Source organism: Monodelphis domestica, chromosome 8, assembly GCF_027887165.1.
Source record: "Monodelphis domestica isolate mMonDom1 chromosome 8, mMonDom1.pri, whole genome shotgun sequence".
In the NCBI taxonomy this organism is placed as follows: Eukaryota; Metazoa; Chordata; class Mammalia; order Didelphimorphia; family Didelphidae; genus Monodelphis; species Monodelphis domestica.
In genome coordinates this window covers 256,114,692-256,130,998 of record NC_077234.1, presented here as the reverse complement: position 1 = coordinate 256,130,998, position 16,307 = coordinate 256,114,692, and the positions used below count along the sequence as shown (strand labels likewise).

The 16,307-nt window shown below is 34.3% G+C and overlaps 1 long non-coding RNA gene across 1 annotated transcript; it reads left to right on the top strand.

Moving 5' to 3' along the window:
• Positions 1 to 2,282: 2,282 nt before the first annotated feature.
• On the top strand, positions 2,283 to 13,175 carry LOC103106516 (uncharacterized). Its single transcript, XR_008913951.1, has 3 exons — positions 2,283 to 2,551; positions 5,516 to 5,680; positions 11,012 to 13,175. It is a non-coding gene; the product is annotated as an uncharacterized LOC103106516 (long non-coding RNA).
• Positions 13,176 to 16,307: the final 3,132 nt, after the last annotated feature.

The window sequence follows — 16,307 nt, the reverse complement described above, 5'->3', positions numbered from 1 at the left end:
AGTAAAAGAAGAGAGATGGTGAAAAAAAGGCCTAGTCTATCTACCACATGGCTTCTATAGCAGCACCCCAGCACTCAAGAACCTTGGTAGGATGCAAGATACAGAGAGAGTGTACTTCCTTATCTTGAACCTTTTAACTTTCCTCTCCCTTCTGGGTCAAATTCCAAGTCCTGCCTGGATCAAGTGTATAGGTGACAGTTCCATGACCAATGCTAGGTGATGTAATTAGGTGACGCAAACTCATACAGACTTGCATAGACTTACGCAGATACACACCAGATATATTACCCAGAAAGGAGAAGAAGGTAAAAGTTCCTCTCATAATTCCCCCTTAGATTCTTTGGGAGACCACCATGTTAAAATCCCCTCACTTGGGGTTTCTGGGAGATTATCATGTCAGGTCTCTCCAGTGAATCATTCCATATATGTAGCTTATACCTGTAAAGATTTTCTTACTAGAGGTGTATAAAATATTGCACCTTACATAGAGGGAATTACAATAATTTTGGGAATAAGGGGGGGAAGGAAAAGGAGAAAGAAAACAAAAAATGATTGAAAGATATATTGACAAAAAGCCAATTGGGGGACTGCCCTTTGACATAGAAATTTACATTCAGACTAAATGATAGGCTCAACCTCCTTCCCCCCTTACTATCTATGGGCTGAGAGATGCAGCAGCTACTGCTGCTGCTATAGTCATTGTTGCTGCAATCGTGGGTATGCACTCTAGACAGGTCTCCACTCAGTGTCCCAGCTCTTTCCTACCATTTAAAAATTTAGTTTGAGGTATTAAAGTGGAAATACTGACAGAGGTTCATCTGGGTTGTAGCCCCAAATCCTCCATCTTGGATCTAACCCTGAGTTTGGAAGAATTTTAATTGAGTTTATGACCTGTTGATCATTAGCATATGATCATTTATTGGGAGAAAAAGTACAGCTATATAGGGGGGAAAAGGTAAAAAGAAACAACTAATCAACACTATAAAAACATGAATCAAATTCGGAGTGCTCTTGACAACTTGTATGCACAGGATTCAGCTGTGTATATAAGTTTTTAATGCATATGGAACCAAATGACCTTATCTCCAAAATGAATGAGCTGGATGAAATGGTCTCTAAGGCATGCCACTTCTAATTTTACTTCTATCAAAACTACATATGTAAAAAAAGAATCTACTCTGAGGTTCTGAACAATTTTAATGTAGATGTAATGTACAACCATATAGTTAGAATTATAATCATATCAAATATCACTTTTGTGATTATAACACTTGCCTATTTTTTTGAGGAATCAGGTGCAGTGTAGGGTAGGACTAGATGATGACTTTATGAATATAGGGAGCTCTTGGTGAGAAACTGATCAATGCAGATGGAAAGCATTTTTCCAACTTAGAATCTGAAATGGTTGTCACACGTCAAGGGACTAAATGACTTGTACAGATTCAGTCAATATGTTTCAGAAAGAAGATGTTCTAGCTTCCTAACTCTAACTCGGAGCCCAGATTTATCCATGATATCATGCTACCTCATGTATCCTATAAATTCATGTCTGGTAAATCTTAAATGATTTCATGAAAAAAGATTCATTGGGAGAAACATATAGGAAAGTGGATATAGAGAAAGTCATAGATAAGATGTCTTTATTTTATTGTCTTCCCAAACAAATACAATATTAACCTTACAGCACTGTTTGCTTAGTGTTCTTAGGACAAATGCCAAGTGATAATAAAGGCAATGTCTCATTCTTTTTGAGTCCTTCTGTATATAGCAGAAGAGAGAAAGGGATCTAATTTGAGAATTGATATTCCATCACCCTTAATTGTTTTTTAAACATATATAAATTGGATTATTTGAGAGTATAAGGTTAGTTCTTCAAAAAAGTATTTTATAACTTAATTAAATTGACTGTGTCATAGTGGACAGATAGCTAGTGTCAAAGATAGAAAGACCTGGATTCAAGTCCTGATACTAACATACTAATCTGACCCAGGTCAAGTATCTTCAATTCTTAAAGACCTTGGAGATTATACATTTCAGAGAAAATACTGGTTGAGGGAGTTTCCTTCAGGGAACTACTTATACCATGAAAATACTAGCTTTGCCATAATTTTGCTAGGAATAGTAGTATTACATGAAATGATTAGGAATAATGGCAAAATAGTATTATTTCCTATAGTTGTAAGCAATGAAGTGCTTATATACTGTAGTAGGATATTTGATAATTAGGAGTTAATTAAGTAATAATTCATGAGGACATAGAGTAAATAACACAAGTGATTTATAAATGCATAAAGAGAGGTAAATTAGATTTCTTTAAATGGAATTTTGGAAAGTAATAATGGGTGAGAGAATTTTCCCAGAGTACCTTGGGAGACGCAATTGTCTTGGCATTTGGGGACTGAACCTGTGGTGATAAGGAGTTCTGAAAAGCATCTTGACAAAACCTGTGAACTTCTTAGTTACTTTGCTATGACAAATTTCATCTACTGAACCATAACATCAGACGAGATTGGTGCTAGAAAAAATCCATTGCCAGCCCATCTGGTTTGCTGTGAGTTGGGAGAAGGCCATGGAGAATCTGAGCTGTTGTTTCCAATTAGATGGCTAAGAAGAAAGACTAACTTACTCTTCTTTTGTGAATAAGTAAAATTTTTAGTGTAGGATGAGATAAGAATAGTTTTTTGGAGAATTTAGATAGAGAGGTAGATAGAGTAGCTCCAACTTTGTAGGAGACTGAAGAGATCTTTGTGGTTCAGAGGGTTTTGGGCTATTAGATAAGATTTATTAGTTTAGGGATTCATTTATTCTTTTCCACTTCTTTCATTTTCCTATCCCTTCTCCTTAGTTTTTTTTTTATTGTAACAAATATAGTTTTATATATTCCTGCCTAAGTTGGAATTCTCAAGACTGCTACAAGAAGCCATCTTGTTTCAACAGTCTTAACACACAACCAGGACAAACTAGAGTGATACCACCTCTACAAATTATCCAGTAAGGGGTAGTAACTCCTTACTGCAATACTCAAAGAGATCTTTCATCTTACTGATGAGAAGGTTCAGTCTCCTCATGTGGAAGAAAAACCAGTCTAGTCCATGTCCTCCCATAAGCTAATATGGAGGGTGCACCTAGAAATCTCAGATTATTCTCCAATTTCTTTGATATTTTGACTATACTAGTGCAATGCATTGGTTAACCACACCTTATTGTTTGTTATTTAAATGTGACCAATTTATTTTTCAAACATTTCTAGAATTGCGGATAGGCCATCTATATCTTTTTCTTTGGAAATATGGATCAGGAATAAGGCTAAATACCAAAGATTTATGGACTACAGAGAAGCCTTAGGCTCATGCGTGATAAATGTTTTCTCTAACACAAAAATAAAATACTTAATTTACAAACAAAAGAGCCCTGTGCTATTACTGGAAAAATGGATTAAGGCAATTAGTCACCAATTTAGTGTGCTAAAGGCATAAAACTAAAATGTGATTTTCTGTTCAATAATTTAACACTATAATATTTTAATTTAATTCCAATTATGAAACAGAATAGTTTGAAATATCTTAATTGATAAACTTTCTGTGACTCCTTAAAAAAGTATATCCCTGAGCCTAAAATATTATTGCTAGAAAGTATCTGTTTTTTAATACTCATTATAATCTTCTCTAATAATCCAAAGGAGTTGGACTATTACAGTCTCATTTTTTTCTTTTCTTTTAATCTTTAGATTAAATGCCATTTGTATTTGTACTGTAATAGGACTGATTATGTGCCAAAAATTAAAAATTTCTAGATTCATTAATTCAGTGACTATACATAGATGTTACCTAAACAAGCAAGTCACTTGAGGAGAGAAACAATTATTTTTGATGTAATGAGAGGAAGGGAATAAATATAGTCCTAAAAATAAATTTAAAAAAATATAGCATTTTACAAATATAGTATTTTGGATAATTCAAGCTCCAAATTATTTGTTGATAGAAGATTTGTGTTTTTGTTTTTTTTTTTTTTGGTCTCCCACTATTGATCTGAGCAAATTCCTTGTTTTGTTTTTGTTTTGTTTTGTTTTGTTTTACTTTCTATTCACAGAGTAGTAAAATTAAATTCAATAAACATTTATCAGGAATTTAAATTCACAGCAACACTATGGAATAGTGGATTCCTTGTTGATTCAGAGTGATTGAATTTGTACCCAAAGACCAGACCTATGGAATGCATACCTTAAGCATCCAGAGGGAATTGTGTTGCTATGTTACTTTGCCTGGCAAAGAAAGGATTCAGACTATGCATTATCTGAAATTCTTTGTTCAGGTTGATCCAATGTAATTGAGGACTTCTACTATTTAGCTACTCAGCAGATTAGCAGATTTTTATTGCTCATTATTATATTTAGTCTCATTATTATTAATAGCAATATTAATATTTTATAGTAAAATTAAGATTTGAAAAGTAATAAAAATATCTCATTTTATTCACAACAAACCTAAGAAGCAGATGTTGGTACTATGTCCATTTTAAAGATAAGGAAATTGATTAGTATTTAAATAGTAAAATTGTGCAGTGTAAAGAATTAAAGGGTTGGAGTTAAAGAACCTAGTTCTTGTTACTTATGTGATCTTGTATAAGTAACTTAAACTTCACGGCCTTTCACCTATAAAAGAAGAATATTAGAAGAGATGATCTGTAAGGTCCCTTCCATTTCTCTATATGATCCTAGATAACATGTCAGTTTTACCATATTAAAAATACTCCATAAGCCGCATTACAGAATATATGTGCTTTACTGTGTGGATACCTAGATCTTGTGACCAGCATTTATTGAAATATTCAAAAAAGAGGTGGAATTAGCTGATGGATGAGAAGCTCAAAGCTAATTCTGATGAGGAGATCAACAAATATGGTGTCCATTCCATCATCAGACCCCACTCCAGGTGAGGTGGGAAGAGGGGGAAAGAAGAACCTCAACAGTCAGCACTTCATTGAAAACAGGGTATATTCAAGACTCATCTCTCACTGAGAGCAACAGTACCACCTTGAGATTTAAGTGAGAAAAAAGTATTTTGAAATGGAAAGAATTTTATATTTTCCTGATTCTATACCTTCACCTCACAAATGTAGTAAGTTAGACCTACTGTGGTTCAGTGAGGTGCCCAAAGTCACATCAGGGAGTGTGTGTCCATAGAATGACTCATAGAGCCAATTCATGAATGGACCCTCTCCTCTGCACACAATGAACGCAGTTGAATTAAATCAGACTATAAAAGTTAGGGAGTTTTATTTACCAGAATTCACCTCCGTTGCTGAATTCAGAAGTCCTGATCTCACTGACAACGTCCTATGGAGATGACCCTGAGTAAATCAAACGGATTGCATTTCATGATCCCGGACCAGTTTACCTGCAGCCATTTAGATGTAGCTAGGAGTTATAAAACTCTCTTCCCTACAACTTTTACGCACACATGTGGTATGTTTATACGTATTTCTGTTTAAGATGGATGTGATGTCTTTTTAACAGGACGCTCATTGATATTCCTCAACATTTGCCAGGAGTGGAAACAGTTGCCATCGATGTGTTTTGCAAATGGAAAACTGAAAACTGCATACACTAGACTCCATATATTCAAGAAATGAGTTGTTCTTCCTTCTTTGTTGACTGTGTGGGCCAAGCTTTAGGTAACTGGTAAGTCAGGCTACCCGCTGAAATATTATGTGATTCTCTTCTGATAAGACTGATGCATTCCATGACTCTTTATGCTTAGGCTTACTATAATGAAGTAAGAGGTTTGATATACTAGTAGGATTCTTTTATTTCCTATATTAGGCTAAGAAAAAGATGAAACTTCACTGAAGAAAAAGTATTGTTCTAAGGCAGTAGGGTGATTTTACATTCTTTGTCTTTTTAACTAAGTAATGCTTTGTCTCCTAAGAGAAATAGATGTCTAGAATGAAAAAAACAAACATTTTTTTTTTTAGTTTTGATCTTTCTATTCATTAGATCAACTTCTAAGAGTCTCATTGGTTAACCTTTTTCTCTGTATCTTTGCCTTATTTTTATTTTGGCTCATAGTTTCTTCACCAATAGGAAACTGAATAGCCTCAGACAAAATTGGTTATCTATTCAGGAAGACCAGATTTCTGACAAACAGTTCACATGGGAAGAACTTCTGCACACATTTACAGCTCAGAAACATACTTTAAGCTCAGACTTACAGTTGCCCTAGAAATGCTCTCACTTTGCCCTTAATAAGCAAGTTCACATGTGAATTGATAATAAGAAATTATTTATGATATATGAAATATCTTTTAAAAACATATTTATTTTCCTCAACATCTGCCACTTGTGGAATGAAATCTTAACTTTGATTCACTCTCAATTTGGTAGACTCAAAGTGGTGTCTCATGTTGTGGCTTTTCTCTTCTCCAGAATTCAGAGAATGTGTTCCTCATTTACATCTGCATTTTTTTGCTGGTCCAAAGACTGAGGGAGAATTATCCTCTTTTCCTGATTATACCTCTGCCTTCCACTGGTCCCTTATGGTGGTCACACTAGATTACCCAAAATAATTCAGCTTCAGGAAAGGAAATAGGTTTGTCATTGGCTCTTCCCATGTGGGCACTTCAGTCAGCAGACAGAAATACTGGGCATGAAGTCAGGAAGAGTTGAGTTCAAATTCTCACCTTAGAAAATTATTAGCTGTGTGACTCTGGGCAAGTCACTGGTCATTTGAGAGGATCATTGACTTCACTTTGGTTATGATGCTAGACTACTCAATAAATAGATATAGTCAATAAATTAATATTTATTTTCTTTTTGTTGCTTATAGTGAATATTTTCTTGTTCATTTTTGTAAGGGAATAATCATATAGAACAAAAACCCCCCCAAAAAAACCAAAATAATCAAGGGAAAATTGTATGTTTTCATCTGCATTACAACTCCAACAGTTATTCCTCTGAGGAGATCATTCCATAATATAGCTGTTACTGTGAACAATGTTCTCTTGGTTTTACTTATTTCACTCTGCATCAGTTCATATAAATCTTTCCAGTTCTTTCTGAAATCATCCTGCTCATCATTTCTTATAGCACAATAGTATTCTATCACCAGCATCTACCACAATCTGTTCAGTCATTCCCCAATTGATGGATATTCTCTCCATTTCCAATTCATTGCTACCAAAAAAAGAGAAGTTATAAATATTTTTGTAAAAGTAAGTCCTTCCCATCCCCCTTTAAAAAAATCTCTTTGAGAAACAGACTTAGTAGTCGTATTACTTGATCAAATTGTTTTATATCCCTTGGGGCATAGTACTTAATTGCCCTCCACAATGGTTGGATCATAAACTGATATTTCATACCCAAAACAAGTCTCTCAAGATTATTTTAGTCACAACAACACAGAATTAATCTGTATGGTATTCTTTTATTTTTTATGTTTATCTATTCACATATTGGTTATTACACAAACTTGTATTGTCTATTTTAATAAATTAGTTTAGTACTTTTCCTTCTGATATTTTACAAGGTTTAGTACTATTTTGTGATATGACATAAAAGGACCAAGAAAAGGAAAAAAAACTATTAAACACCAGTGGTGATTTCATTAAAAATTAATATCATCTTTATTCTATTGCTGACAGTAATTAACAATTTCAGAATTACCCAACTGTTTCTTTAATGTCCCTAATAATAATAATACTTTCTTGCTATTTCATTTATAACATTAGGAAAAAATATTTCCTTTGAAGTATGGTATCTTTCTGCTACTTAGAATATATTGCATTCATACACTTACAGAGAAGCCAGAGAAGCTGTTAAACTAATCTACACAACTTATAAATATTCTTAAAAAAAGTAAAATTACATAGGGTACACAAAACCACCTTTGACTTCATTTTTTAATTTAATAGTTTTAGATCTAGCATTTGGGAATTCTATTCTCAATTAAACAAAAACACACAGAATTAAGATACTTACAGTGTATTTTTAATCATTGATGTTAGGTCCATTATATTCTTTTATTTCGTACATGGAGAAATATAGCATCAGGTCTTTATAAGGCTGACTCATCCAGGGGGTTCAGGTGGTGTCAATTACCTAGCTCTCAAAAACAATCTTCTTTGCAAACCTTCAAGTTTAATTTGTATCATTGACACTTTCTCTATCACTTTCTTAGAAACAGAATATTAAAAAAAAACACAATAAATTAGGTCCCAATTTATATTATTTGCCATTTTGGTATTTATACTAAAAATTTAACAGTTGACCCTGGAAATGCTAATGCTGGCTTCAGAATACCCCTACCTCCCACTCTCTAGGTTAGAAGAAGTATACTCACCTCAAGGGAACTTTGTTGGACATCAGCAAGAGAGAAAAAGATTGTCATCTAACCAGGACCTACACCTTTTTTCACATAAGACTACTAAGTTTGAGTCCACTTTCCTTGAACTTGTAGTAAAATGAGTCATACTTTGGAGGAAAAATCCTGTACCGTTTTTATAATATCTCAACAAATATCCCTAATTGAAACATAATTAGTTACCTTTACCTGACTTTTTGATATCAATTAAATAATTAGTGGGAAGCATACTGAAAATAGCAGGGGATAAAGGGATTCATAAACATCAGTATTAGAAATCATTCCCAGCATCTCAAGGTTACCTCTAGCATCCTAAGGGAAGAAGTAATGATCTGAGCCATATTGACATTTTATTGTGAAAGTTGTAATTTACAAAGTGTCAGGGTCCATCCCAGCTTGGCCAAAGACCCAGAGGTCATCAGTTGGTATATATAGAGTCAGGTTATATAGACCTACACTAAAAAGGAGATCCCCTGATTATTTCTTTTAAGAAGGGGCAACCACAGTTGTCATACTTTAGAAGTTCTCCTTCAAGAAAGTCAAGTCTTTTCTTTGTTTCTACTCTATGAAGTATTCATCATGTGGGTTTAAAAAATATATCCTGGCTGGGACTGCATTTCCCAGCATACTCCAGGGGACCCTCCCCCCTATTTCTTGGCATGGAATGGTCCAATTCCTTGCAAGGGAGAGGCTACATACCCCTACTTCTGGGCACAGGATTGGTCTATATAAGGACCAATCCCACACCAAGGCGCTCTCTCTCATGAATGAGGGTGGTGAATGTGGTTAGTAGTATTTGTGAATGGAACTTGATTCAAAGTGAAAGTGTTAGTTAATTTCAAGGGGGGCAGAACTCCCATTGCTTTTGCTTTAATAAAGCTTTAGAAAGATTGGAGGGCAAAACTCAGGCCATGTGAAGTGAGTTTCAACTGAAAATGTAACTATCATGGTCTTATCTGTTTATCCTCTCAACTTTGTAAACAAAAGAACTTAGTACATAGATACTTTAATGAAGAGAAAATTAAAACAATTATTAGGAGCAATTTTGCCCAAGTATATAAAAATGAATATGATAATCAAGGTAAAATGGATGAATATTTTCAAAAATACAAATTGCCTAGATTAATAAAAGAGGAGGAGAAACATCAGAGAGGCAGAACCAAAATGGCAGAGTAGAGAAGAGAAGCTCAAAGTCACCATAAGAATCAACTCCAACCAATCTTAAAATATCACCACAAAATGAATATAGAAGTGAAAGAACCAACAAAGGGACAGAGTGAAACAACTTTCAAGAAGAGAAAACCCTAAAAGGTAAAAGGAGAAAATCTGGGGCCCTGGGGTGAGAGGGGAGTACATATAGCAGGAGGCTATAGTAAGCAGTGAAGAGTAAGCCAAGAGCAAGCAACACTACCCTACCTCACATCTGCTGTTGGAACCTAAGTCCAACATACCTGTATGCCAGAAATTCCACTCTGGACCTGTGGTGAGGACATAGACCCCAGTTTGGAGTAGATGGTAGACCCAAATACAGAGGGGTCCTGATCCTCTTACCAATAGCTCAAGGCAGAGGGCCAAGACAGGTTAATCTACTGTGTTCCCCACAAGATAAAGCCCACAGTGAGACCAAAAGCTTACACCTAAGCCTAAAATTTAAGCTATCAGCATCTTAAGAGATAATTGAATCAGCAGTGAAAGGTGACCCTCAGAAGGCTGGTTGTCATCAGGCCACGACACCTTGACAGAGTCATGCGTGGTAGCTAAGGAGACCACAGCATGGTCCTTGGCAAGATGCGACTGTCCACTCTATCCCCCTTGCATGACCTCTTTCACCAATATCCCTTATCTATGAATTGACAAGATTATTATTTCCCCTAGTCCCAAAAGAAATAATGCAAGAGCAAAATACATGTACCCTAATTCCCCAAAATATCACCAAAAAGATCAGACCCTTAAACCCAATCCCAAAAAGAGTATCATGGGTTAACTCTTACTTAGGTACATAATTCCCAGCAAAACCACAGCTACAGGCCAAATGCAAAACTTTCCCACTCACAGAAACCTATTCTCATGAAGCCAGCACACAAATCAATAACAGAGGCCCAGACAATAAGTACAAATACATCAAGCTTCAATATGCCTCAGTGACACGATTACACAAATCAGTAACTCAGGAACTCCCTAGTGAACCCTGAGAAATGATGAGTCTAAATTTGAATTGTATTCCCAGTACCCCTCAACCTCAATGGTACAATTATTGAATTGTCTTTTAAGAACTGTTAATTATTCCATTTTATTAAAAGTAATAAGTAATTTTCCTTGATTTTTTGTAAGCTCAAAACTTCTCAGATGGTAATGAGAAAATTAAGCCACCTTTGACAGAATCATTTATCTTGTATGCTGTCTGTAATCACAATGTAAGAATATATAATGTTAATCAAATGATTTGTTAAAAGTTAATGTATCACTTCCAATTATCTCTCTTTGAACATGTATATTAGGTAATGTATCTAAGTGCCAAGAAAATGGGTATAAAAATATAAACCAGACATGGGGATGGCAGAGCAGCTGTTAGATGCAAAGCAGTCCCATGGCTGTAATTATTAATCTATCTTCCATTTGTTATTTATTTTGACTGATCATTTGCCAACTGTCAGGAACCCTGGAGTCGTGAGTGAGGTTGGACCCTGCCCATGTCATCAGACCTTCCAACCTTCAAGACATCATGTCATCTTGGAAGAACAGAAACTGGCAGAAAACAAGAAATAAAGTTAAGGGTAGCATCAAGGAAGAACTAAAGTTTAAGAGGGTATCCTAACCTCCCAGAAAACAGAGCCTGCCTATAAAAAGATAGGAAAAATTAGCAGAAAAAAACACATCTAAGTGTAAATAATTTTTATGGAGAAAATGAGCAAGGCACAGACACAGAAGGGCACAGGGAAAGCAAAACAAACACATTCAAAGTCAAAAAAGAAAAATATGGATTTTGGAAAAATACAGATTCTGGAAGAGCACACAAAGGACTTTGGAAACCAATTAAGAGAGTCAGAGGAAAAGTGGGGTAGAGAAATGAAAGCAATGCAAGAAGAAATGGGCCAAATGAAAAAGGAGACACAAAAAGTGATGGAGGAAAATCAGATCTTAAATATTAGAATCAAATAACTACAAACTAATGATTCTATGAGACATCAAGAAAAACTAAAACAAAATCAAAAGAATGAAAAAAAGCAGAAGATAAAATGAAATATTTCATTGAATAAACAACTGGCCAAGAAAAGAGATCAAGGAGAGACAATTTAAGAATTATTGGACTACCTTAAAGCCATGATCAAAGAAATAAAAAGCACAGACATCTCATAATACAAGAAATCATCAAGGAAAACTACCCAGATATTTTCATACAAGAAAATAAAATAGAAATAGAAAGAATCCACAGATCACCTCCAGAAAGAAATCCTCAAATAAAAAATTTCAAGAATATAATAGCAAAATTCAAGAGCCCCAAAGCCAAAGAAAAATTAGTGTAAGCAGTCAGAAAGAAAAAAATTTAAATACCATGGAGCTACAATTAGGATCACATAGAACCTAGCAGCTTTCACATTAAAAATATCAAAAGGCATAAAATATGGTATTCAGGAAGGTTAAAGATTTGGGTTTACAACTCAGAATCACCTTTCCAGAAAAACTGAGTACATTCTTTCGGGGGGGGGGAGGGGATTGATATTCAATGAGATAGATTTCCAAGCATTCCTGAGGAATAAGCCAGACCTAAACAAAAAAAAAATTTGAAGTCCAAAAATGAGACCCAAGAGAAGCCTAAAAAGGCAAATAAGAAAGAGAAAATTTAAGGGACCCATTAAGGTCAAAATATTTGTATTTCTACATGGAAAGAGGATATCTATAATTCTCAAACATTATTCTTAGTATAGGGTAGGTAGAAGGAATAGACTTAGAAAGAGGGTGGGGAAGTAAGCTGATTATGATGATATGGTATGCAAAAAAATCCAGGGGTGATAAAGAGGATTGCAGTGAGAGAAAAGGGAAAAGAGAGATAGGATGGAGAAAATTACATAGCATAAATAGGCATGAAAATTTGTTATGGGGAGGGGAGGATAAGGGTGTTGACTGGCAATGTTTGAACATCACTCTCATCATAATTAGCTAAGAGAGGGAAAAACAAATAGGGGCAGAGAATTTTATCTTGCCCTATAAAGAAATAGAAAAGCAATAAGACAAGGGAAGGGGGAGGTAATTGGAGGGAGCTGAATGCAGGAAGTGATAAAAAAAATACTGGTGAGGTGAAATGGAGTGAAAGGGAATAGAACAGGATTAAAAGGGGAAAATAAGATAGAAGGCAACACACAGTTAGTAATCATAATTCTGAATGTGAATGGGAAGAACTCATGCATGAAATGGAAGCAAATAGTAGAGTGGATTAAAAACCAAAATCCTATTATATGTTGCTTACAAGAAACTCGTTTGAGGTAGGGTGACACACACATATTAAAGGTAAAAGGCTGGACCAGAATTTATTATTTGTCATCTAAAGAAAAAAAAGGCAGGAGTATCAATCATGATATCAGACAAAGCTAAAGTAAAAGTTGATCTGATTAAAAGAGATAACGAAGGAAATCACATCTTGCTAAAACGGTACTATAAACGAAGTAATATAGATATTAAATGTTTATGCACCAAATGATATATAGAATCCATATTTTTAAAGTAGAAGCTAAAGAAGGAGATAGTAAAATAATACTAGTTGTAGACCTCAACCTTCCTCTTTCAGAACTAGATGAATTAAACCAAAAAAAAAAATAAGAAGGAAGTAAGGGGAATAAATGAAATGTTAGAAAAAGTAGAGTTAATAGATGTCTGGAGAAAATTGAATAGTGATAAAAAGGATTACACCTTATTTTCAGTAGCACATGGTACATATACAAAGATTGACCAATTGTTGATTTCATTGAAGAGAATGACAATGAGGAGAAAACATATCAGAATCTATGTGATATAGTGAAAGCAGTACTCAGGGAAAAATGTATATACCCAAGGGTCTGTATCAACAAAATAAAGAGGGAGATCAATGAATTGGGCTTGCAACTTAAAAAAAAAATATATGAAGTACAAATAAAAAATCTTCAGATAAAAATTAAATTGGAAATCCTTAAGATCGAAGGAGAAATTGATAAAATTGGAAGCAAAAGAACTATTGAACTAATAAATAATATTAGGAATTGGTACTCTGAAACAACAAATGAAATAGATGAAGTACTGGTTAATAAAAAAAAAGAAAAAATAGAATCAAATTAAGAGTATCTCACTACTAATGAAGAGGAAATTAAGACAATTATTAAGAACCATTTTGCCCAAATATATGGCAAAAATATGACAATTTAGGTAAATAAGGTGAATATTTACAAAAAATGTAAATTTTCTAGATTAGCAAAAGAGGGAATAGAATACTTAAATAATCCCATTTCAGAAAAATAAATTAAATGAGCCATCAATGAACTCCCTAAGAAAAAATTCCCAGGGCCAGATGGGCTCCTAAGGGAGTTCTGTCAAGCATTTAAAGAACTAATCCCAATACTACACAAACTATTTGACAAAATAAGCAAAGAGGGAGTCTTACCAAATTCTTTTTACAATAACAAACATGTTACTGATTGACATACCAGATAGATCAAAAATAGAGAAAGAAATCTACACACCAATTTCCTTAATGAATGTGAATACAAAAATCTTAAAATAAAATGCTAGCAATGAGACTACATCAAGTCATCACAAAGATTATTCACTATGAACAGGTGGTATTTATACTAGGAATGCAAGGCTCATTTAACATTATGAAAACCACTCACATAATTGACCATATCAACAACAAAACTAAGAGAAATCATATGATTATTTCAATGGATGCAGAAAAAGCCTTTGACAAAATATAATACACATTCCCATTAAAAACACTAAAACGTATAGGAATAGAAGGATCTTTCCTCAAAATGATAAACAGTATATATTTAAAATCATCAGCAAGTATCTGCAATGAAGATAAGTCAGAAGCCTTCCCAATAAGATCTGGAGTGAAGCAAGGATGTTCATTATTACCACTATTATTTAATATTGTACTGGGAATGGTGGCAGTAGCAATTAGAGAATAAAAAGAAATTGAAGGGATTAAGGTAGGCAAAGAGGAAACTAAACTATCACTCTTTGCAGATGATGTGACAGAATACTTAAATAATCCTAGAAAATCAACTAAAAAGCTAGTGGAAATCAATAATAACTTTGGGAAAGTTGCAGGATAAAAAATAAACCCATAGTACTATATATTTCCAACAAAACTCAGCACCAAGAATGAGAAAGAGAAACTCCACTTAAAATAATTATAGATAGACTTCTGGATAAACATGACGGCAGCTTAGACATAGGACTCTTCCTCTCCTCATCATCTACCGATATATAAACTACCTCAAAAGGCCAAAACCCCCAAATTCATATGAACAAAGGGATTCCGCAGTAGGGATCAGCATTGAAGGTACATGGGATTTGTGCATTTTCACACTCTAGCAAATGACATACATTTCCAGATACAGCCTAGAAACAGACACTCAGAGACATAAAGACAACTGTAAAGACACACATGTATATAGATGGATCAGAATACGACATATAAATATATCTATGCCAGTACAGATAGTAAGCCCCTTAAAAGAGAAAGAAACATTAAAAAAATAAATCTGGAAACTGTTGCTACTGGGTACAGAAAATCAAGATATGTGACCATATTTTCAAAGAATTTCTGATTCTGCATAGAAGCCTAAATAAATCTTCATATCCATACAGTGACTGTACAGGACCTTAAAACTAGTGATGGAATTATTCCCTGCAACCCACAAAAATACTGACAATAAAGAAGGTCCTTCAAGCCCACCAAATTCCAAAAATAGTATATATTTTAACTAAAAGACTTTAAGAAGAAACAAAAAAGTACTAGTAACAAGAATTCCAGAATTATGTTACTTCTTAAACACAAAGGCTTAGAAGTAGGGATCTTGGCTAGGTAAACATTCAAATCCATCATTCCTCTCTCAAGGAATGGGGTCTCTCTGGGCATCCCCAGGAGGCTTTCTTGAAGAGAACAGGAATTAGGAGACTGACCCTCAGGCCCATCAGTCAAATTAAAAAAAATTACTGGGAAGCAATCATCTGAGCCAGAATGACATTTTATTGTAGAAAGGTGTAAATTAAAAAATATCAGGGTCCATGCTCATCCCAACTTGTCCAAAGATGCAGACCTCATGTGTCAAATCCTATATAGTCAGACTACACAGACTTCCCTTAAAATAAGTGCTCTAAATATTTCTTTTCAGAAGAGACAATCAGAATTTTAATTTTTTAGAAGGTGTCCTTCTTCAAGAAGGGCAATCTTTTCCTTGTCTCTATTCTATGAAGTATTCATCCATTCTATACATGATAGGAGTCAAAGTAACTCATAGTTTCATAATATAGGAATGTAATAGAAATTAGATATTGATTAGGTTTGATAAGATAAAGAATTTTGGAAAGGAGTCTCTGAAGTTGCAGAGTTATTGAAGCAAGAGAGAGTTCTTTTCATGAGCTTGGAAATTTTATTTTCCTGATTTCTTCTTCCTTTTCAAAATTAATTTATTTAGTCAATTTACAACATTATTCCTGGGTATAAGTATCACATTGTTTCCCTCCCTCCCCTCCACCACCCTCCCCACAGCCAATATGCAATTTCATTCGGTATTACATGTGTCCTTGATCAAAACCTATTTCCATGTTGTTGGAGTATATTAGGATGTTCATTTATAGTCTACATCCCCAGCCATAACCCCTTGACCCATGTAATAAAGGAGTTGTTTTTCTTCTGTGTTTCTACTCCAAAAGTTTTTCCTCTGAATGTGGATAATTTTTTTTCTCCTAGAT